General features: G+C 33.7%; 1 protein-coding gene and 1 long non-coding RNA gene across 4 annotated transcripts in view; one reads left to right on the top strand and one right to left on the bottom strand.

The window, feature by feature from the left end:
• The window catches only part of LOC132697443 (uncharacterized), a 35,875-nt gene extending 19,797 nt beyond the window's left edge, over window positions 1-16,078 (bottom strand). Inside the window, exons 1-2 of the long non-coding RNA XR_009618154.1 lie at window positions 15,898-16,078; window positions 15,394-15,524 (exon numbers count right to left, since the gene is read on the bottom strand). This is a non-coding gene — a long non-coding RNA (uncharacterized LOC132697443). The remainder of the gene's footprint in view (window positions 1-15,393; window positions 15,525-15,897) is intronic.
• Window positions 1-23,056, top strand: part of LOC132697019 (uncharacterized) — a 286,016-nt gene that overhangs the window by 168,517 nt on the left and 94,443 nt on the right. The window lies entirely within an intron of this gene.

Here is a 23,056-nt window from a genome sequence, read left to right as displayed (position 1 = left end):
AAATATTATATCTTCCATATGATACGTCACTATAACGAGTAGTTTATTTTGTTTTACTTGTATTATAACAAACCAGATTTTTTTTCTAGGCGAAAAGCTTATCTGAAAATGCAGCAAATTAAAATATCTGGTAAAAACGAACATTTTAAAAATGTGGTATAAATAATTTCAAAATATCAAAAAATACAATTTCAAAATGTTGTTTTTTTAGAATTCCTGCCTGATAGTGAATAAAGTTTTTTACTGATTTCTGAAGGTTTTCCTCTAATAACTCGCGATGGTTCCTGCCTGCTCCTGCTCTGATCGCTGATCCAGAAAAAGTCGACCTTCATTCTCTCCATTTCATGAATTAGGTTATTAAGTTTCCTAGCAGCAAACAAAGGTGGCATATTCCATGTCGCCGCTTTACTTTTTTGGCACCTCCTGATCACTTTAATCTATCATTGGTCTGGAGGCTGATTGAGTTTGTTTTTCCAACATACTAAGAGTATGGAGTAGTTTCATTCTTCTTCATACTTCAATAATAATTGAATAAATTTGATAGTTCGATAATAAATTGACTCCTGCGAATAAAGACGGCTTGCCCATGACTATAATACACTTTTGAAGCAAATGCGCATGCGTGAGTAATTTCAAAATTCTGCAACCAATAACAATCAACGTGATCGCTGACATGTTCATCAATCCGACAGTATACGTTTAGATGTTCATTTTGTCTGGAGTATTCGGTATAATATGCCCATACATTCATTACAAACGTTTTTCCACCCAAAAAATGAAAATCGGTTTCGAAATTGCTTATTTCGAAATAGATTTGATAGTTCGATAATAAATAAATTGACTCCTGAAAACAAATATGGTTTGACTATACTTATAATCCATTTTTGATGCGACTGCGCATGCGTGAGTGATTTCAAAACTCTGCAACCAATAGCAATCAACATGGTCGCTGACATGTTCATCAATCCAACGGTATTCCCGGTAGATGTTCATTTTTTCTAGAATATTCCGTGCAATATGCCTAGATCTCATTAAATGTATACATCACTACATCACTATGCATTCATTACAAACGTTCTTCCACCGAAAAAAAGGAAAATCTGCTTCGAAATTGCTTATTTGGAAATATATTGGATAGTTCGATAATAAATTGACTCCTGGGAATAAAAACGGTTTGCCCCTGGCTATAATACACTTTTGAAGCGACTGCGCCTGTGTGGGTAATGCGATAACAATCAACATGGTCGCTGACATTTCATCCATCCGACGGTATTCCGTGTAGATGTTCATTTTTTCTGCAGTTTTCCGTGCAATATGCCCAAATCTCATTAAATTCATACTTATTCATACTTATGTCATCACTAAATATTAATTACAATCGTTTTTTCACCCCAAGAAAAAAGGAAAATCTGTTTCGAAATTGACTCCTGGCAATAAAAACGGCTTGCCTATGCCTATAATACACTTTTGAAGCGACTGCGCATGCGTGAGTAATTTCAAAACTCTGCAACCGATGTAAGATGAGGTAACCAGAACAATAAAATTTGAAGTTGAAAATGTATAATACATATATTTATTTATTTTAATGAGTAATTTCTAAGCTTTTTCTTTTGGTCTAAACGCACGGTGAACAGGCCATCAGCGAAGTAACATGGTTCGCATCTGAAACTAAAAAAAATATCCTGAGTACCAAAGATTATTAAGATTCATGAAGCAAACTAAATATTACTTAATATCACCAGACATCATAGATAACAGATATATCTTGCATAAAATATGGAACTGGGTTCAGAATGGTACTAAGGGCAGAACATACATAGTATCTATGTATGTTAATCTCTAGTGCTGGTTATTCCGATCGTGCAATGGATACTAAGGGCAGAAACACGCGAAGTATCCTGTCGCAAATAACCACACCGGCACCGAAGGGCAGAGACACGCGACAGTGCAATAAACAAGAGGTCATAATATACTGAAGTTCAGAGACATGCGACAGTATATTGGTACTAAGGGCAGAGATACGCATAGTACCTTTTTCAATCACTAGTGCTGATTATTCCGATCGTGCAATGGATACTAAGGGCAGAGACATGCGAAGTATCCTGTCGCAAATAATCACACCGTCACTGAAGGGCAGAGACACGCGACAGTGCAATAAACAACAGGTCCTAATATACTGAAGTTCAGAGACATGCGACAGTATATTGGTACTAAGGGCAGAGATACGCATAGTACCTTTTTCAATCACTAGTGCTGATTATTCCGATCGTGCAATGGATACTAAGGGCAGAGACACGCGAAGTATCCTGTCGAAAATAATCACACCGGCACTGAAGGGCAGAGACACGCGACAGTGCAATAAACCACAATATTCGGAAGGGCCGAGACACTCGACAGTAGCCCCGACTTTCAAACAACAAAGGAACAACATTTAAAATAGTTCAAAGAGAGAACACACTAATATTTAACCAAATTCCTTGGGTATATTTTATAAATTAAAAATGAAAACGATCAATAAATAAATCATTTGGTACTTTGGTATTTTGGCCAATAAAATGAAAACATCATGAAATGCAACTACTGTACTCGTGAGAACACTCACCTTTAAGTCTTCGCAATTTCACGTAACTCAAACACAGCCCGCAACACTCGAATGCACGGTTAACCAAGAAATGCCGAAAAGATATTTCTTAAAATGTTACTGCACCCCAAAACTATGTTTATTTTAAATGAAGCCCTTCTACTAATCGATATTCTGACAGAGCGAGGGGCGAGAAATGCGGTTTTTTAAGAAAACATCTGGCTCACATCTGATTACTTATATTAAAGGGTAGCTTAAAAAAATATATGCGTCTTACACCGACAACAATCAACATGGTAGCTAATATGTTCATCAATCCGACGGTACTCACTCACTCTACATTCATTACAAACACTTTTTCACCCAAAAAAAAAAGAAAATCTGTTTCGAAATTGCTCATATCGAAATAGATTTGATAGTTCGATAATAATTTGACTGCTGGGAATAAAGACGGCTTGTCTATACCTACAATACACTTCTGAAGCTACTGCGCTTGCGTAATTTCAAAACTCTGCAACCAATAACAATCAACATGGGCTGACATGTTCATCAATCTGACGATATTCCATTTAGTTCTTCATTTTTTCTGCAGTATTCCCAGAAATATGCTCAGATTTCATTAAATTCGCTATACATTCATTACAAACGTTTTTCCAACCAAAAAAAAAGGAAAATCTGTTTCGAAATTGCTTATATCGAAATGGAATGCGATAATCGGGAATCGCGGGTGGTGTTAATTAATACGAAAACAATTACTGGAAATTCCGGGCGTAACGGGCATCGCATTACGCAATAGTTCTAGCCCGTTCCATACCGTCGCGATCCGTCATCCGTAGACAAACGAGCGTCAACTACAAAAGACATGCCGCAGCACTAACGCGAAACAAATATTAACAAAATGTAATTTATCAGGACTTAAAGAAGACCTCTCAGGAATAATAAGAACCCCCGCGCCCAACTCGACTTTATTTAAGTTTGTCGCAGGTAAGACGAACTTATCCGAAAGTTGAAGTTTCTTTTCAGTATTCCGGTCACAGCTAAGCTAATGTCGCGAAGAGGCAGATAAATAATTTAAGTTGGGAACGACGAAAGGACGAGGCAAACGCGAAAGAAGATGCGACGTCGCTGGGCGAGGCGAATTTCAGGCCGCCGCCTTGAACTTATAATTGTGTTAAAGTCGATGACAAAATACGGTCCGTTCGGCGAAGAATCTTTTGAAGTCTGGCGAATTTTGAATGGTTGTATAATTCCGCAGACTATACAGTTTTACCGGTTGCCGCTACAGACAACTCGTAACGCGATAATTTTATTAAGCGAGGTTATTGTTTTGTAAATATTTTGTGTTCGCAGCTAACCTCACACTTCCGTTGTTTATATTCTGTAATAGGATCAGTGAACTGTCTCTAAACTGAAAAAGTAACGCCGCGATAAAAAAATTGAAGCAAATTTTAGAATGGAAAATGTGTTTCTCTTGCTAATTTACATTTACCTGAAATTAAGTTCAGAAAAAATGCAACGGTAGGCGATACCGCCGTGAAGAAAATGCTATTATTTCTATATTTAAATTTTCTTAACATTTCCTTAAGTCTATACAATTCTCAACAAAAATGTTCTTTAATGTTTTTCATTTCGTAACATTTGAAGTTGTATGTATTATATTTGTGGATCCCTACGAACTCAGGAGTTGTTTTATTTCGTTTTGTGATGCGAGGAGTATTAAAATATATATTTGCAATGACGGGGATCACTGAATAGGGTGCAGAACCTAAGGGTTATATAGTCACGTTCAGAAAAATTGCCTACACACTTACACGCTAATAGTTCCTAAATTATACGAATTTGTTGAATGAAAGTGATGTAATACCGGCGTTACTACGGGTAGTTTATTAAAATAATAAATATATAGAGATGAGCAGATATTAATTATTCTAAGATCAAATATATAAAAATGAGAATAGATAAATTGTAATAAACATTATTATTAAAAATACACAATCCAACTTCATTTCTAACCTTTAGTCATCATGTTTCGAGTAGTCAGATGAACAATAGTCGTTGGGGTCCACAGAAATAATAGGACTCCACAATATTTTATAGCATATTATCAACGTCCCACATGATTTCTTCTATTTGAATAACATGTTCGCCATATACCTCATTGTGAGAAATCCTTTGATGTGGGTATTTTTTTCAATTTTCTTGAGTGGAACTGCATTATCCATGACAATAAAAATCTCGGGAGGCATAAGATCTAGCATTTCACGGAAGTAGTCTTTAAAAACATCTGCATTCATGCCTTCATGATAGCCTCCAGTCCAGCCTCCTGTAGTTAGTTTCCACTAACAAATCCATTCTTACTACTACCCATTTTTTTCCAGGGGACCTACCTTCCATGAAAGATTGCATCGCGCTTTTAAATTTTTATCTTGCCATGGTTTACCAACGATATATCCTTCCTTCACCAGCTTAGGTATTTCTTTTTTTTTTATAAAACAAGTGTATTATTCCTTCATCATCATTTATTACAGTTTTTTCTTGCGCGCCATTTATCCTCGGCATATTGGCGAATACATTTCAAGTGTGTTATCAACACCAAATCTTGAGTTTGGACTTTGAACATAATAATAATTTTCTTATTTTTAGAAAGTGCCGTTTTACTAATCCGTTTCTCAGCAATACATTCGGAAAAACTAGCCGTTTCAACAACAACAACTGTTGGAAAGTAACTATAATTTTAATTAACACTGAACATTAAACAGTAAGTTCTGTTCTGTTGTCACTCTCGGGACCCTTGGACATCATTATAGGTACAAAACTAGGACTGCGAAATACGGCTAGGATCACTAAGTTTTATAGTGCAATAATAATTTTTAAAACTTTAAAATACTGCTTTTAGCGTGTATATACATATTAGAAGTTGGTTTATGGATGTATAAAAACAAAAATAACTTACAAAAAACGGAAATTTTCACGACTATAATAAGCGTAACAAAGACTAAATAGACTAGAATTTTCAAAAAAATATTTTACGAACACCGGTGTTAGAGTCTACAATAAACTTTCCCCAGAGCTAAAAACAGTAGTAATATAAACGTTCTTAAATCCAAACTAATTTTTTATAATTTAAACTTATTAATTTTTGTAGTCACTTTATGTTGTTATTGTTGTCGCTTTTTTTATATACATTTTCAATGTAGTTTTCTGCCTTATTTGCCGGATCTATATGATGTGCTTAATTTTGACCTACTTGACGAAATCCATAATACACTGATTGTATTCTAAATATGTGGGATAATAAACATATTATTTTTATTATTATAAATATTATTCATTATAATAATAATAAACGATTAAAATGATTGCACAAAGTGCCCGTTAACTAAACGCACAAACAGTTAGGAAAACTAAGTAATAATGTCAACAATTTCTTATTACATGTATCGACTAATAGTACAGTCTAAATACAATTTTCGCAACCATTCCTGTTTGATTGATTGATTTCAGTAAATGGGAGTTGATGGGAAATAATCAAAGGGATGTGTGAAAGTTGGGACGAAAATATGGAACTACCTTGTCTGTATTCCTCTTCTAATTTTGCTAATTCCTTTTACGCTGTTATAGACCCACGACACTTGCGTAAATTCGTGAGTCAAGATTTTCTTTGCCTGTCAATGTTTTTCTTATATACACCCTTAATAATTAATTTCAGAAGGCAGCATAGTACTCTTTCTTTACCCATACTTCGCCATATTAGTTACTTCATCCACCCAATTTTTAATGATGTTCTTTACAACCAGATCCACCAACCAACAGATCAATTCTTTCTGAAGCTGGATATTTGAAATTTCCTACTGCACTAGTTCTCGCACACATAACTGACTTGTGGTTACAATCTCCATTGATCAGCGTACTTTCTCAATATCCTACTTCCCTAGGTATGTATACTGTTGGATTCTGTCAAAGGTAAAATTTTGTACTATTTGAATTTTGATGAGCATCTTGTTCGTAAGTTTCGGGACATGGGACTGGGTGGTACTCTGATTGGATTTTGTCACAGCTTTTTAACAGGGCGTAGACAGGAGGTCCGAATCAACAATTATATTTCCAGCGAAATTGTGGTGCGCTCAGGTGTACCTCAGGGTTCACAAATAGGTTCAGTCTTCTTTAATTTGTTTATAAGAGATCGAATATCTAATAATCTAATAATGTCAGTTCGTGGTGCAGAGAAAATAGTCTGGATCGAAATGTTGGAAAGTGTTATAGTATTACTTTTTCTCGCTTAACTAACACCCTTCAAAATAGATATATTATTAACAATACAACGATAGAGTGTGTCACTAAAGTTAGGGACCTTGGAGTCATCTTTGACAGTAAACTGACCTTTTTGGATCAGCTAGAGGATATTGTTAACAAGGACATGAGAGGTCTTGGTTTTATTACCCGTAATAGAACACTGCTCCCATCCGACTGTTTTAAAACCCTTCATTGCTCCTTAGTTAGATCTACACTGGAGTATGCATCAGTAGTCTGGTCTCCACATTACAGATGTCACATTGATAGATTGGAGACTGTTCAGAGGGCATTTCTGAGGTCCCTAGCATATACAGCGGGTATAAATATCTTTAAATTAGAAGAACCTACTCCGATATCTTGACGTTTTATAAAATTTTGAACGGTATGTATAACTGTCCGACTCTCCTCCAGTCCATTGATTTTAACATATATCAAGGACGTCAGAGCCCAATGTTTTGTATTCCATTTCATCATGCCAATTATGGTTATTTTTCTCCTTTAACTCGAACCTTGAGGTTATTTAAAAGTTGCTCACTTGATCCCTTTGCTGGCGGTCTCCGACTATTTAAGACAAAATTAAAACAAGTGGTTGATTATAGTTGTTTCTTCCTGTTTTTGTGTTTTTATATGTTTTACATGGTTATTTAAAAAGCTTGTTATCTAAGTTGTTGTTTTGTCATATTGCTATTTATATTATATTCAGATTGTTACTTTTTCTTTGTAAATTGGCTCAGCCGTTGTAATAAATAAGTAAATAAATAAATAAAAACTTTATTTCTTTCGGATTCATAGTACTTACATCCTTATTCATTCTTTTCGGGACTTCAAAATTTTTAACAATCAGCATATCTAATATAGTTCAGGTACAAGGTTTTGTTTTTGTTTTAATGCGCCAGACACTCTTTGACATAAATTAATTTATGTTTACTAAATATCATTGGATCAAATTTGCATGCATCTAGAGAGATTATTATCTAATATCGTTGAAAGTTGAAAGAAGTGAAAGAAGGATTGCCTTTGAAATAAACGAACCAACTAAAAATGGGCTCTTTTTGATTGCATGAAATTTAACTAAAAATTGAGAAGAACCTTGTTACATTAACATGCGCGGTTGGCAATGAAAGAATCCACAGTCGGTAAACAAATTTTCGTCGTTCGGGACTCGGCAAAGCGAATGCAATTTATTCCTTCGACTTTCACAGAACGCCGCTGATTCAATAAAATGCAACTTAACTTAGCCTGGACTTAATTCCAAAAGAATTTAGCTTAATTTAAAACCATCCTCAGATGAGAAAAAATGGATGAGGAGCGCAAATTCCGTATGTATGCACCGATAAATAAGAATTCGGATAAATTTTGCCACGATTCTAATTTAATTTTGGAAGTCGAAAAAGCGACGCGTTTCCCATGGGAAATGCGAATTTTCCGCAACGAAAAACATACCCAAATTTAATTTATGTCAAACAAGGTCGACGAATTTCGAATACTGTATTTCTTTATATTCCGAATGCGTATTTGGAGAATATTTTTTATAACCGCTAACCGAGTGCTAAATGCATACGGCAGCTAATTGTTGGAGAGCTTTAGGATGTGACAACTTAAATTTCGTTATACACACGAATGCAAGCTTCACTTAACTTGGTGCTTGAACTCATAAAACCACCCAAGAATCTCGGGTGGTTTTATGTCTTTCATCTAGCTAGCGAGCTAGCTAGATGAAAGACAATATAAGGTACCTTTTGCTTTTGGAGTCACTTGAACAAAATGAAATTTATATAGTAAAATTAGTCAACATGTTTTGAGTTAATTTTCCTCAGTGTGTGATTTTTTTATAAGGGCAGTACTTGGTTCCATGTTTTATTCAAGTTTATTCTTTAAGGATATGGTTAAGAGTCCAAAATTTGTTATGTTTCTTTTCTTGATGTCTTCGTTTGAGAATCTGATTTTTTGTAAACTCTTTCACTCCTTTTGGTAAACCGGTGTACCCTGAAAATTTCACAGCGATTGAATTTTCAAGATGCAAAACAAACATGCTAAAGTTTCTACCGTGTCACTTCTAATTTTCCACATTGAAGTGCCTCAATCGCATTACAAACCCCCGACCCGATCCCACTGATCAAATATTTAAAATAGGAAAAAAGTTTTCACTTTTTTAGGGGCAAGCTTTTGAATATTTAAAGCGAATCTTTGCACTTCTTTTTATTACTTTTTCAATAACGTAGACAGAAAGTATTTCTCATCCCAAAAAGTATAGTTAGACGAATATTAAATTATTATGGGCCAACCAACAAAACAAAAAAAGTTTATCATTACATGAAACCCCAATACAAATAAAAATATAGTTGAATAAGTGGAAACTGAAGTATTGCTTTAAGGATGTGATCCCAGAACGTATTTGCAATTGATTACAACATAGATCCATTATGCAAAAAAAAATAGTTTACCAGATATTTTCATTTCTACTTCTATTAAGCTATTAACTAAGCTTCTTATGCACTCGCACACTTCTAATCTAAATCATGATTTTATTCCAAATTTTCCAGTGTATCTGTTGATGCGTTTTCTTCTTGCTGATATATTTGTGTTTCGCAGAGTGTAAAATGTGCAAATTAACCTTGGATTGGACTTAAAAAAAATCAGAACTTCCACATATTATGATATCACAACTGTTAAGTGAAACTGAACATAATTACAGAACTATCTCCAAGCACCCAGACAAAATACTCCTTACAATATCCTATCAATTGATAGTGAAATGGAGCAACCAACTACTAATTTTCCTTTCGAGGAATATTCTGTGCGACCGCCACTGACCACAAAGGCGTACGTTCGCACAAGAAGAAATCGATACTTCGCATGGTGAAGTATCTCGTCTCGCCGCAGTTAGTTGTTTATTGGATAGTCCCGGACAAACGGAGACACAAATAGACCAGCTAAATTTGATTGGATTGCTATCGGGAGTTGTGCAATGCGACTTTAACAACTGACTTCGAGAAAGCCGTGTTATAAATAAACTTTATGATCGTATAAACGATTTATTCGAGATGTATCCGACCAAATTATATGTAAAATTGAACATTGCTAACGTATTCTGATACTTGGGATTTTTTGGAGTAGTGGAATTTTCCAAAGTCCTTCGGTGGTTACTAAATTTGCTTTAATTAAGTTAACCATATTTTTTAATTGAGTTTCAAATAAAGGCTCCTTTGCACATTGATTAGGAGTCAAGAAATATTTGTTTAGATTATGGACTTTCTGCGAAAAGATAAAATGTTTCGGCTAACGCATTGAATACTTTACAAACAACCATTCTAAATTGCTTTGTGTCTGCAGTAAGTAGACCTGCAATAAGTAAGTATACTTGTATTGTATACTTAAGTATACTTATTCCAGGTTTTCTTTTGCGTGGAACACTTATCAATCTACTCCCCAACATATTATATTCTCCACTTTACAAATATTTGTAATATTTCAACGTCGATACTTGTACTCTTTTACTGTAATTATACCCTTCTTACTGTACTCCACTTGTATTACTACTCACATTGAACAAACTTCATTTTCTAAAATATTTTTCTGTTTTATATATGTCTCTATCTTCTATATTGTGTGTATGTGTATTTTACCACATTATCATAAGTGCTTAAAATTAAATTCTCATTGAAATTGAAGGGTCATTATCATTCTTTTTTTCAGAAATGTACAATTTTTTTCGAAAATAAAACGGGGTTTCGTTTTAGCATTGAGTCAGAATTCTTCAACCTTTCGATTTAGGAAGAAGTTTGGAAAATAATTCGTATAATTAAATAAAAAATATCATTCTTTTTAACTTCGGCAGGCGCCAATGCTATTGATAATTCAACCCAATTAACAACAAAGTCGGATAAATGCTATTTCATCTAGTAATTAATTCCATTTAGACAGTCACTTAACTGTAACATATCTAATGTCAGTTCATAGATATGAGAAAGTGACCAATTCCTTTTGGAATGGGATTATCCAAGGGTGGTCATTAACATGCAATGCAACAAGATTATTACCTAAAGTTTCCGAATTTAAATTCAGGTAAAATTGTGGTTCATAATTGAAAATAATTTTATCCTACCTTGGTTTGGTATACTACTTAGTTTAAGTTTATTAGTAGTCATTCTTATTTTGTGTGTAATACAGCATGTGTGGAATCGTGTGCGAATTATGCGAAATATATGCGAGTAGAAAACACTATTCTATTGAGACTAAGGAAGTTATAACCAATGTTTATTTGACTCTCATTGAACGTGGTGCCAGCAAGCAAGCATCTTTAGAAGAAACGGCCCCATTGACGACAATTCCAACATCAACTGTATGGAAAATTGTGAATAATCCCATTTCAGCGAGGAAAAAAAGAAGCGATGCAGACATTTTCTCGAGTGTAGATGAAAGTGATCATAGTTGAACATGTTTGGCACCAACTGAAACCGAAGTTTTTAACATCCCTCCACAAAGTTGGGCAAATTCTGTTAAAAATATAGAAAAGCAGAACAATCGTAGATCCATATTGCAAATAATGTAGAACAGGCGATGATAGCGATAGTGATACTGATATATTATGTGAATAATTTTAAGTAATTTAAGTAGGTAATAAAAATAATTTGTAGTTTTATTTTAGATTTAAACATAAATCCATACTTAAATAAATAAATATTGTTTAGTATCTTTCCTAACAAAACCGCAAATAATTAAATTCTAAGCTTCTACAGCTTGCCCGGGTCTCTCTCGGCATTAATTTTTATTTTAAAATTTAAATCTTTTACGTTCAATTTTACGTAAGAGGCTAGGCAACACACTGTATAAATCGAAGATTTCATTCAGTAATTTCATATGTTTCGTGTTTAAAAGTGCGGGCCATTTAATTCTGGATAAATTTAAAGAATATTTGATCTTTGATTACAAGGATTACAATTACTGGGGCAGATGTGATCAAAGTTTTTAATTAACATAAATTACCTGCTTAATTTTACTAATTGCCGGGTTTCCGATCAGTGATTTGAAATACGCACGGTAGATTTGCAATGTGGGGGGTGAGGGCGTATATTAAAGGGCTGCTGCCGGCTTTTATCTTGTATTTTGTATTACGTTTATTACACGAGTGCGGTTGCTTTTCACGCTCCGATGTCTGCAAATTAGAAACGTAATTTTAAATTTAATGAATTTGGATTCGGATTCGTTCGTGGGCGAAACACAACGGTTAAGCTTCGCGGGGAGTTTCGGTTTAAGGTCGTCACAATTATAATTTTGCAAAGAATATGAAATGGCAATAGCAATTCCAATATTTCATAAAATCTTCGACCGCGTCACGTATTTCGAAAGTTCCTGATAAGCAGAGGATATTCTGAAAAAAAAATCTAACCTCCAGAACAATTTTGAAACACTTCCAGATTCCTTTATTTACGAGAAAACTTAAGGGTTTGTTCTCAAAAATTACATAATAGGTTATAAAATTATTTAAAAATCATCTAAGTAAGTAATGTAAGGGGCATGTTCAAACTTTTGAACTTTTTCTTAATTTTTCAAAGAAACTTTCACAGGCTACTGTAATACTTTTTATAAAACTGGATTCCTCCTGCGTCGGTTTTTGTTGAGTCGAACTTGCTAACGTTTCGCCAATCATCCTCTTGGCTACTTCGAAACAGTTTCAGTCAAGCTCTGAAGAAACCAACAGGATGATTGATGAAACGTTGACTCAACAAAAATCGACGCAGAAGGAATCCAGAAGCTTTATAAGATTTTTTTTTATTATTTTATGGAGAGAACGTTTATAGAACTTAAATTTTGAAGGTTCTGGGCAAAAATTCGGATTCTTGCATTAATTGCATTTATTCTTTCTAGTGTTACAAGATTATCATATTGTATGTGGCGTGAGATGGGATGATAACCCAGGATGGCATCGCTTTTCAATAAACTTAATTTTTTTCAGGCATAATATAAACAAATTCAATGGACAATAAACAAAATAATTATTTCAGTACACTTCCTGTATGGCTTAACGTTTCTAGTCTATCACGTAACGTTTTATTTAGCGGAATAAATACTTTTCATTACAATTTTCGCTGGTATTCCTAAACAATGATGGTTCGATTGTTAAACAAAGGCTGATTAATATATAATTAGATCGAACTTACGGCAGCTTTATTAAATTATTTTAATTTTGTCGAAAGCGCACGATTTATTTTATATGTGTATATATAGATATATATCCAAGTATATATTCCATTAAAACCAAATGAAAATTGCAATCGGCCAAAGCAGCGCCTTTAATATCAGTGGAAATGCACGCGTCAGGTAATCTCTCTGTTTCGGCGCCATTGGACCGTGTTGGTTGGTCACTGTCCGCAATTACTGTAATTGCGGACAGCGTTTTCGTTTTGGTTAGGTTTGAACGTGCAACTTAAGCACTTACAAAGTTTCGAAAACAATTCGTTAGATTACGCCGATTTGGAATGTCATTTCATTAATTTCATTTCCCACAAAAAACACTGAAGGTGTGTATACAGGGTATAATAAAGCGGAAACTCTGATAATTTTTTTTTTAATGAAAATTATAAAATTTTGGATTATATGAAAATCGATCGGGCTAAAATACATTTGCCTCAATGTTATAAACTAATTTTAAGTAGAATGAAAAATTAAGGTAACGTTAAGTATATAGAATACTAAAAAATAATGTTAGCTTTGTTTATGTGTCCGAAAATGCCTGCTTCATTCAAACAAATATTTTTATTTAAGATACCTACATGAAATTTAATTCAAGATACTTTTGCTCGTATCGTTATTATTTTGACCGTAAAGGTTTTTTAATGGAATATTCTTAATTTTTTCCGCAAAAAAAAATAGTTTTTTGCACTAAAAAATGTTTCTTGCCTAAGGTCAAAAAATTACTGGTTTTCAAGTTATTTGAGGGTTTTGCAAGTAATTGGGAGTAACGATTGTTTCAGAGGATTGGGTAAAAATGTTGTAAACTATTTTAAACTAAATTTTTTTCGAGACCACCTACTTTCTGAAATAATTAAAAAACTATCGAAAATATAAAAGCTTCACATTTATAAAGGTACTTCGACTTTAAGCATTGAAACTTAAAACATATATGAGGACGAATGAGAGTTGGGTCACTTATAGATGGTTAGCTTTGGTTGACAGATCAAAATACTTCCTGGTGGTTGGGACATCTAGATTAAAGGTATAGACAAGCTTTTCAAAAGTTAATTCTACAGTCATGTTATGTGGATATATTATTATATAAAAAATATTTACCAAATTTACATTTATATTTACATGAAATCCTTGCCTCTTTGTGAAACTGTTTACAGCGATATAAGTAAGTTGATTCAGTTGTCCGCACAAACGTAATCTAGGATGGGCTATAATATTTCGGATACAAAATTGAAAAAAAAAACAATAGAAATTCAGTTAGTAAATTCACAGGTTCGGTACACGCTGCAGTAACAACGCCGTCTGTATTTGACTATTTAACAATTAATGGGGCTCAGCGGGGAATCTCCCATATAGTCCGAAATTCACGCACGGTCTGGGTTTTTCGACAATAAATTGTCGCGCAATGGGATTTTGCTTGTTTTGGTGCAATAATTTTAAAATAATACGTTTCGGGGTTCCCAAATAGGGTAAACATCCATATTTCTGGTCGAAACAGTGTTCGAGTTATTATTAGTAGAAACAATTAACTACCCATTTCCGTTTGTATCTAAATGCATAAAAATGATAGTAGTACAGATTATTTCTCAACACTGTATCATAAATATGACACAGTCTTAATTTTTATTAACACCAACTAACAACTGAAAAGTTAGTTCTCCTTAACAGTTTTATTTTCTCTTCGTATTTGTAAAATCAGAATCAGGATGGCTATCCAAGGATTATCAGAGGAAAGTACTGTACTAAATATCACAAACAACTTAAATTTCAGAATGAGCGTAAACAAATATAATTGCATTAAACATATATAAAGTCTTTGTGAATTTTACCTTTCGTCGTGAAACCTTGAGCCTAGATTCACACCGAGTAAGAAAAAATACAATATTTAAGAAAAATGTTAAAAATAACAAAAAAACATTAGCCTTAGCGCCAAGGTGTAAATTAAATGTTAAAAAATCTTGAAATCGACTTCTTTAAAACATTATTTTAGGATCTATAGGCATTATATCTGCGTTGGATGATTTGACTAGATTTCGTTCTGCAAATGTAATATATCGAAATCGAAATTTACAGGGTTACAAACTATAAATTGTGTTTCCCTACTTTTAACCGGACATTAATTTTTGATTATTAATTTGTAAATGAACGTACATATAAGGTTTATCTTTCATTATCTTCGCCACAGAATCACATTTGGCAATTATTATAAATAGGCAAAATTAAACCACATGAATAACTTTTAATTTCCTAATTTTTGGCCTGCAACGTGCACTAATAACGTGCTGAAAGCTTTAAAGTTTTTAATTTACCAGACATATATTTGTACTCACCATTTTTTTCTAGGGCTATAGTTTCTATGGTTTTTGAGGCTTCTATTTTTTCCCATATTAATTTTTCGTAAGTTCGCTACCTATCAATTAATTGGTAAATGATTACGACTTTTCACTTTTCTCGATTTTCTCTGAAACATAAAACATAGTGTGGATCTAAATCATTAATTTTAATTTTAATCATTATTAACGGATTTTATTGTAATTCTAAATAACATTATAAATCTAATTAAAAAACAATGGAGCGAAAATAATTTTGAAAAACTAAATTTAATTACATTAAAACAATTTAAAAATAGTTTTCTGTATGTAGTTTACTAACACAAAAAATATTTTTTTAATAATTTTCACTTTATTTTTAACTGCGGTAACTGATCGAGCTAACTTGCTGATCTGTAGTCAATTAAATTCCAAACTAAATCACGACCGGCCGACCACAGAAGACGCTTTTTCATAAATTCGAAACTATGCGAAAATTAGGGTCTAACACCAAAGTTTATGCACCTGTTTTTCCCACGGTAATTTTGCGTAGACAATCGGTACATCTTGATTACGGGAATACACCTTTGTTCCGCTTTTCAGATGTGTAACAATTTTCCACTACGCCGTGAAACCCAGGGGTGTTGTTTCCTCGTATCGTCGCATCACATATTTCGGGATGAACGATTCCTTTATTTCGGAGCAGCGTTTCCCGCAATAGCAATAATCCAGTTTGAATCGTGCTGATTCCGTTTTTATAAGCGCCGCGGCTTTAATAATCGCTGTGAAAGCGTGACGTTTCGAATAAATCGCGACGATGTGTGAGATCGCGTGTCGTAGAATTTTATTAATCGACTACACAGGTCTACAGTGATTTTGATGTTTGAAAGCTGTTTGCTTATTTGTATATTCTTGGTTGTTTCTCGAAAAATGCCATATTTTTGCTATCTTTTTTGCTATATATTTTTGCTATAATACTGGATAATATTAGGTGCATCTGCAAAGGAACAGAGTTGGCGCAAAAGCGTCAATACAACCGGCTGCTGCTGCAGGTTGGTTATATTAGTTGTCGTGGTACTGTGTTCGCGGCTGTTGTCTTCGTTGTTATGTGTTGCTAGAATTTTAGAACGTATAAATATGAAAAGAAGACATTGTGTCATCAATCCAAATAACTTTTGTTATATCTGTGGAAGTTATGTCGTAGCAAAACTTTTTTTGTAGAAAAATGTATACCACGCTTATTTTGGTGTAAAAATTGGCGACCAAGACAATTTCTCTCCTTCTCATACTGTTTGTTCCGTTTACTTTGTAGCATTAATAAACTGGCAAAAAAGTGGGCAGAAATTTTTAAGCTTTGGTGTTCCTATGGTATGGTATGGATGATAAATTGGTTAAGGCTTTCGCGGCCCGTTGATAAGCTATTATCTTGATTCGGGTTTAAAGGCCGTCGTCGATTGGAATTACTTCCTAACGTTTCGCTAGCACGAGTGGCGAGCTTCTTCAGAGGTCCTTCCATCTCCGATGTTGGACGTAGACTGACGATTTCTCCTGCGCAGGTTGTATTTATGCCGATTGGTGGTGGACTGGGCTTGTTCCGCTTCGGTTGGTCTCGGGATATCGATCGGTACTGCTCGGGGGTTCCTAAGGATCGGGTTCCAGATTTGGTTGAGTCTAAGGGTCTCCTCCTTTCGGTTGAAATTGTGTGGGTGTTTTTGTATCTCAATGGCTTCCCTGACTAGTCTGTTGTGATAGCCGTTGACCGATGCTAGTAACTTACAGCTCTCAAAGTGTATCCTGTGTTCCCCGCTGCCCAGTGCGTGTTCAGCTACTGCAGACTTCTCTGTATGTCCTCGCCTGCAGCTTGCTTTATGATCCTTAAGTCTCGTTCCCATTGATCTCTTGGTAGTCCCGATGTAGACCTTTCCGCATGAACACGGAATGCGGTAGACTCCTGCAGCTGAAAGTGAGCCCCTCTTGTCCTTCGCTGACCTGATGGTCTGCTGGATCTTCTTTGGCGAAACGTCTGCAGAGTTCCAGTCGGAGTTCAACGAGCGAACGGATGATATCCCGGAATATAGTGTCATCATATATATATATATATATATATATATATATATATATATATATATATATATATATATATATATATATATATATATATATATATATATATATATATATATATATATATATATATATATATATATATATATATATATAACATTAAAATACAGTATTACACTAATTTATTTTTCTTATCGTCAAATTTAAAAAGTTACCAGAAATAAATAGTAATAGAATATATTTAGGAGGTACACTATTAATAAAGCGATATAAGATAATAATCTACAAGGAAAACAGGGTTTTTGGTAAATTAGAAAAGTTTGGAGCTAGAAGCGAAAACTTGTAATTTCGCTGACCAATTCTTAATAAATGAGACAGTAGAAAACTGTCATACGATTATACGTGACACGCAGTCTCATAATGCCGAGTACAAATTTTGCGTGTTGTCAAATTGGCAATTCGCAAAGGTTAATTATTGCATCAAACCGAATGCTAATTTCTGTTTTAACACCTGCGGCTTTATTCGGATTTTCATAACAAGTTTAGGCGAATCCCAATCAGTCTTCAAATCAAATCTGTGGTCCCGCCAGTAACAACAACATGGCAGATTTGTAAATTACAATGTCGGCATTATTGCCTTTTAATTAACTTTCATTTATTAGTTTAGATTGCGTTTCGTCTTCCGCTTGGATTGTTATCACTCATAATTACCTACAGCGAGTTTCATGTTAGCGCTCCAAGTGTTTAACTACAGCGCTGAAGTGTTCTTTATCATAACGACTACCTGTTTTATTGCTAATATCGACGTTAGGAACAGAAAGCGACCATAGGCCTCAAAATAATTTTGCAAGTTCGTTTACTGAATTTTTTGTTTCTTTTCAAAATAAGTGACTTTCATTCAAATTATATTATTATATTGAGATTTGCAAAAAGAGTGGCAAAATTAATAACCTTTTTGTGGATATTGCAATAGTATAGATTTTACCAGATTCTTTAATACGTTACAAAGTAGTAACAGAAACAAGTTAGAGTTGTGAGTCTTCTTATTTATTATTTTTCTTTACCTACATTGGCCAAGAGACTGGCAGAATAGGGCCGATTAAAAAAAATCTATAAAGCACTAAGAGCGAAGTCGATCTAAACTGGAATGACAACAGTAAATTTTAGAATAGAAAATTTATGTAAATATGTGTTCTATTCAAATTGAAAATGTTTAAGTATTTGATAACGCTTTGGAAATATTTAGTAGGTAAAGAAAACCAAATTACTGATTAATTTTTTATTTCTACAAAATATGCACAAATATACATTATCATGTTGCAAAAATAAATTATAAGAAACAATTCATTTAACAACTATTCAGGGTAAACTTGCCCAAATCGTACCAGTTTTGAACAACTTGTTGTAGATTTCTCAAAAATGCATCAGACACTATGAAATTTGGGTTGTTAAAACTTTATTAATAGAAGAAACATTAGTGCTTAGTGCATTAGTGTTAATACTTAAAGAAACCCTGTTTTACTACTCAAAATAAAATATTTAGAAAATAATGAAAAAAGTACGATTTAAGACCATGTGTCTTAACTCGTACCGCACTATTCCTAAATCGTACTTCTGATGCAATGTTGGCAAGTGTAAGAATATGTGGCTTTTCCTACACCTGCACAGTTGTCGTGCACCCATATGTTGCATTTGATGCATTGAATCATTGATTTTTCTTCATCTTTGCGGCATAAAATGCAATACCAAGTATTAGAAGTCATTTCTATTAAAGAGCGTTTCTTTGGTTTTGTTGGTCCATATAATTTATTTTCCCACATATTTTTATATGGACTCGCAGTAAGGACTACGGCCTTGCTTGTTTTCTTAGATGTTTGCGGTGGAAGTCGATATATTGGTGACAAATTCTCAATAACCATGCGGATGGATGCGTCAGTTTGATCGTGTGCATTTGTAGAAACATTCGCTGTGGAAGGACCAGGATCCGAAATTTGCATACCAGTTTGGGTCATTTCATTTTCATCGAGCACGACATATTCTTCATCTGGTATTCGATACCTGTTGCAAGGCCACAATCCACAAATTTCAAAACCTTTCATAGCGATGTCCATACAAACCGATCTAGGATATGCAACTCCCAAAATTTCAGATATGTTTGATGGTTTGATTGTTTCACCAGGGTGATTTCTCATCCAAACTGCACATTCTTTGTTAAAATTAGTTTTTAATGACTTATAGAATGATCTATCCAAAGGCTGTAGTTTGTGTGTTATGTGTTCGCCGGCAAAGAAAACATTACGATACCGTATTCTCTAGCAAGGTTTATGGCTTCTAGATTCTTAGTATGTGTGTTATGTCCATCCAATATTATTAGAATTTTATGATTCAATTGTTTTTCACATTTTAAATGATTTATGAAATGTTGTAACCATTCGACAAAGATTGAAGCGACAATCCATCCACTCTCAGAACAAGTGTACAGCGTTTTAGGCGGGCCACCACGTTTAAGGATGTCCGTCATTCTTTTGCGTTTGAAGATCAACATTGGAGGAATAAAGTCTCCACTAGCATTCATGCAACAAACGCATGTAGTGTTAATTCCACGTTCTCCGCTAGTGACTGCTCCTACTTGATGTTTTCCTTTTAACGCTAATATTTTAGCAGGCTTATGAACGGTATTAAGACCTGTCTCATCCATGTTAAAAATTTCGTTAGGTCCAAATTGGAAATCATCTAGAATCTTTTCGTATTTGTCGAAAAATTCTGATACAATGTTTTTGGTAAATCCTTTACATCGTGCCATTGATGTTGGTTCAGGCATTCTTAAGGCAATTTCTGGGTGGTTTTTCATAAATTTGTAATACCATTTCCAACCGGCTAACTCTTGCACCTTATTAAATCGGTGCGGAAGTTTGTATTTTTCTGCCAACTGAAATGCTAGATGTCTTAAATCTGTGATAGTTAACCCAAAGAATCTAGACTCCAAATCCAAAATGTGATGAAACAATTCGGTCTCCATTTGCTCCGTCAAATCGCTTGGTCTTCCTATTTTTTTCTGAGAATTTAGACCTTTTAAATGACGTCGAAAGGTCGGTTTTGGAATACCATATGTCCTGCATACTTCATTGAATCGTAATTTCCCATTATTAAAATCTTGTATTGCTGCATTCATATTTTGCATAGACCATTTATTATATTGTCGTTTTGCTATTGTGTGCTAAAAAAAAATATTTTTATTTTTTCCTCTCATAAAATGATAAAATTAAAAACTTAACAAATATGTATAAACAGAAATTGATTGGTTAAAACCAAAATGAAAACAATTTTATTTCGTATTCCTAATTTGTACCGGTACGAATTAGGATGTATAATAAAGTACGATTTACGCTCAAAGTCCTCTTCAAAATACACTTAACGCTTTTAGGTTATGAGAAAACGCTGCGCACTAATTCTACCACCAAATGAATTGTAAAGAAATGCAATTTTTGAAAACCGTATGATTCACAATTTTATGTTTATAGAATTCTTAAAAAACGCTTACAAAAAACGCTAAAATTTTACAAGAAAACTGAAAAAAACTTACTTTTATCAGTAAAATTACATCTCGCACAGGAATCACTGCTTCGGAGCATCACAGCTGGTTAGCTTAGCACTAACTCAAGTAATCACCGACAGATGCCGCTGTATGTTTTATAAATTCTGAGTAATTTAGGTGGTACGATTTACGCGCAAGTACGATTTAGGCAAGTTTACCCTATACAATCATATTTATAATAACTGGATAAGTTTTTTTTAATTGAAGGGAAAAGAAAGAAATGAATACACTGCCGAACGGTGACATTCTAAATCCCATGTAAAGTTTTAGGTGGCCAAATATTGGCTCCCCTGTACATTTTATAGCAAAATTGCAATATAAATTTTTAACAATAATAATTACTTCATGTGCCGGGTTTTAATAAATTTAATAACCAAATCCAAGGGAAATGTGTTATATTTATCACGTTGATGATGGACCACAGTGTTTGTTCGGCAACAAACGGATTGCCTTTCGTGATTTGTCCGTTTTTGTGTTATTTTGCCGCTACGACAACGAAATGGCTTAATTCCACCAACCTCCCGACATGAACATCCAACTTTTTCTGGATTAGCACCGCCAACGAAAAACTGCTTACTTTAACCGTGGTTTAGTATTACCTACCGATTAAAATTTGAATCCGCGCGATGCTGATAAATGACGCACCGCTTTGCTAACATTTCTGCACGGAAGAGGAGAATTTCTCATTCACGTGAAATGCAATTACAAAAGTTAATCTACCGCACTGTTGCCACCTGCGAACATAACCGGAAATTCCAAGAATAATAATTTACAGATAGCCTCAAGGTACAATTTGTTTTGAGAATTGCATTCTACCGAATGGAGACAATATGGGAAATACCGAAATGAAACAGGAGCATAAGATTAACGTTGCAAAGGAGCGACAAGAGAAAAAAATCCCTGTATTGGAATATTGGTTTTACACGAATTCGTTGGCCGTTCTGATCGTAAGTGAAATAAATTCGCTGTCAGCAATGTGTCATTCTCAGTGAACAATCAGAATTAGTAGGGAGCAAGTTTTCTTACAATGTATCAAGGTTGTTCATGTACACTAACCAGAGGTGCAGAAAAGACGTGCAAATGTATTATGAAAAATTTCTCTGCGTACACAATTTATATTGTTAATTTGCTAGTTGGCACTTAAAATAAAAAAAAACAACATTAATTCACTTAGAACCGTAATACCTACTGCTTCTTTAGGGTCAGCTTTTTCTAGTATGTTTTCCATATCCTAAGAAGGTATACCCTATTTATTTTATTTTAGTATACCTAGGCTATAATCGAAGACATTCAATTTGATCTGTAGTGTACCTAGTTGCACTTTTGATTAATCTACGATTCCTCAGGCAAACTTTGCACTGTATTATATATGTTGCCGTTCTATACATTTCAATTACGAAGATTGAAGATAAAAATCTGTAATTAAAACTGATCGTAATTACAAGCGTGCTTATCTGCCTAAACACAAAATCAAAGTTTAAATAAAGCAAGTATTATTGTACCGAATATTGAATACAACTTTAAAATAGTATTGCAAAACTTCAAAGCACCTATATTATCACAAGAAACGGTGAGCAATGGAATGGAAATCTGAATTGGAAATTACCTCGAAAAATGGAAACTTTTACGTTTTAATTGCACGTTTAAAAATTCAATGTTAAGCAGAAATGTTAATAAATGCAATTCTCATTTGCATTATTGGCGAAAGAATAAATTATGACTTAAATAATACTGTATTTTCCTCTATAATATATATAATATATATATATTATACTAATGTTAAAGAAATTTTATCATTAAAAAATATTACAGAAAAATCGAATCTCTTTTTAATATCTTTTTGAAATAGGCATCCTTATGCAAAGTCGCCTTTTTTAAAAATTTGAAAAAATTACTTTATAAACTATTTTTTCTTTTAAATTGTTAATGTAAATTTTATTTGCTAAGTGTTAGTATTTTCTCCAAAAGCTTTATATAGGATTAAGATCATTGTTTTGTATTAAAAGAACAATAAAAATAAAAAAA

Source organism: Cylas formicarius, unplaced genomic scaffold, assembly GCF_029955315.1.
Source record: "Cylas formicarius isolate icCylForm1 unplaced genomic scaffold, icCylForm1.1 PGA_scaffold_1__22_contigs__length_36826433, whole genome shotgun sequence".
Classification (NCBI taxonomy): Eukaryota; Metazoa; Arthropoda; class Insecta; order Coleoptera; family Brentidae; genus Cylas; species Cylas formicarius.
This window is presented reverse-complemented; position numbering and strand designations above follow the sequence as displayed.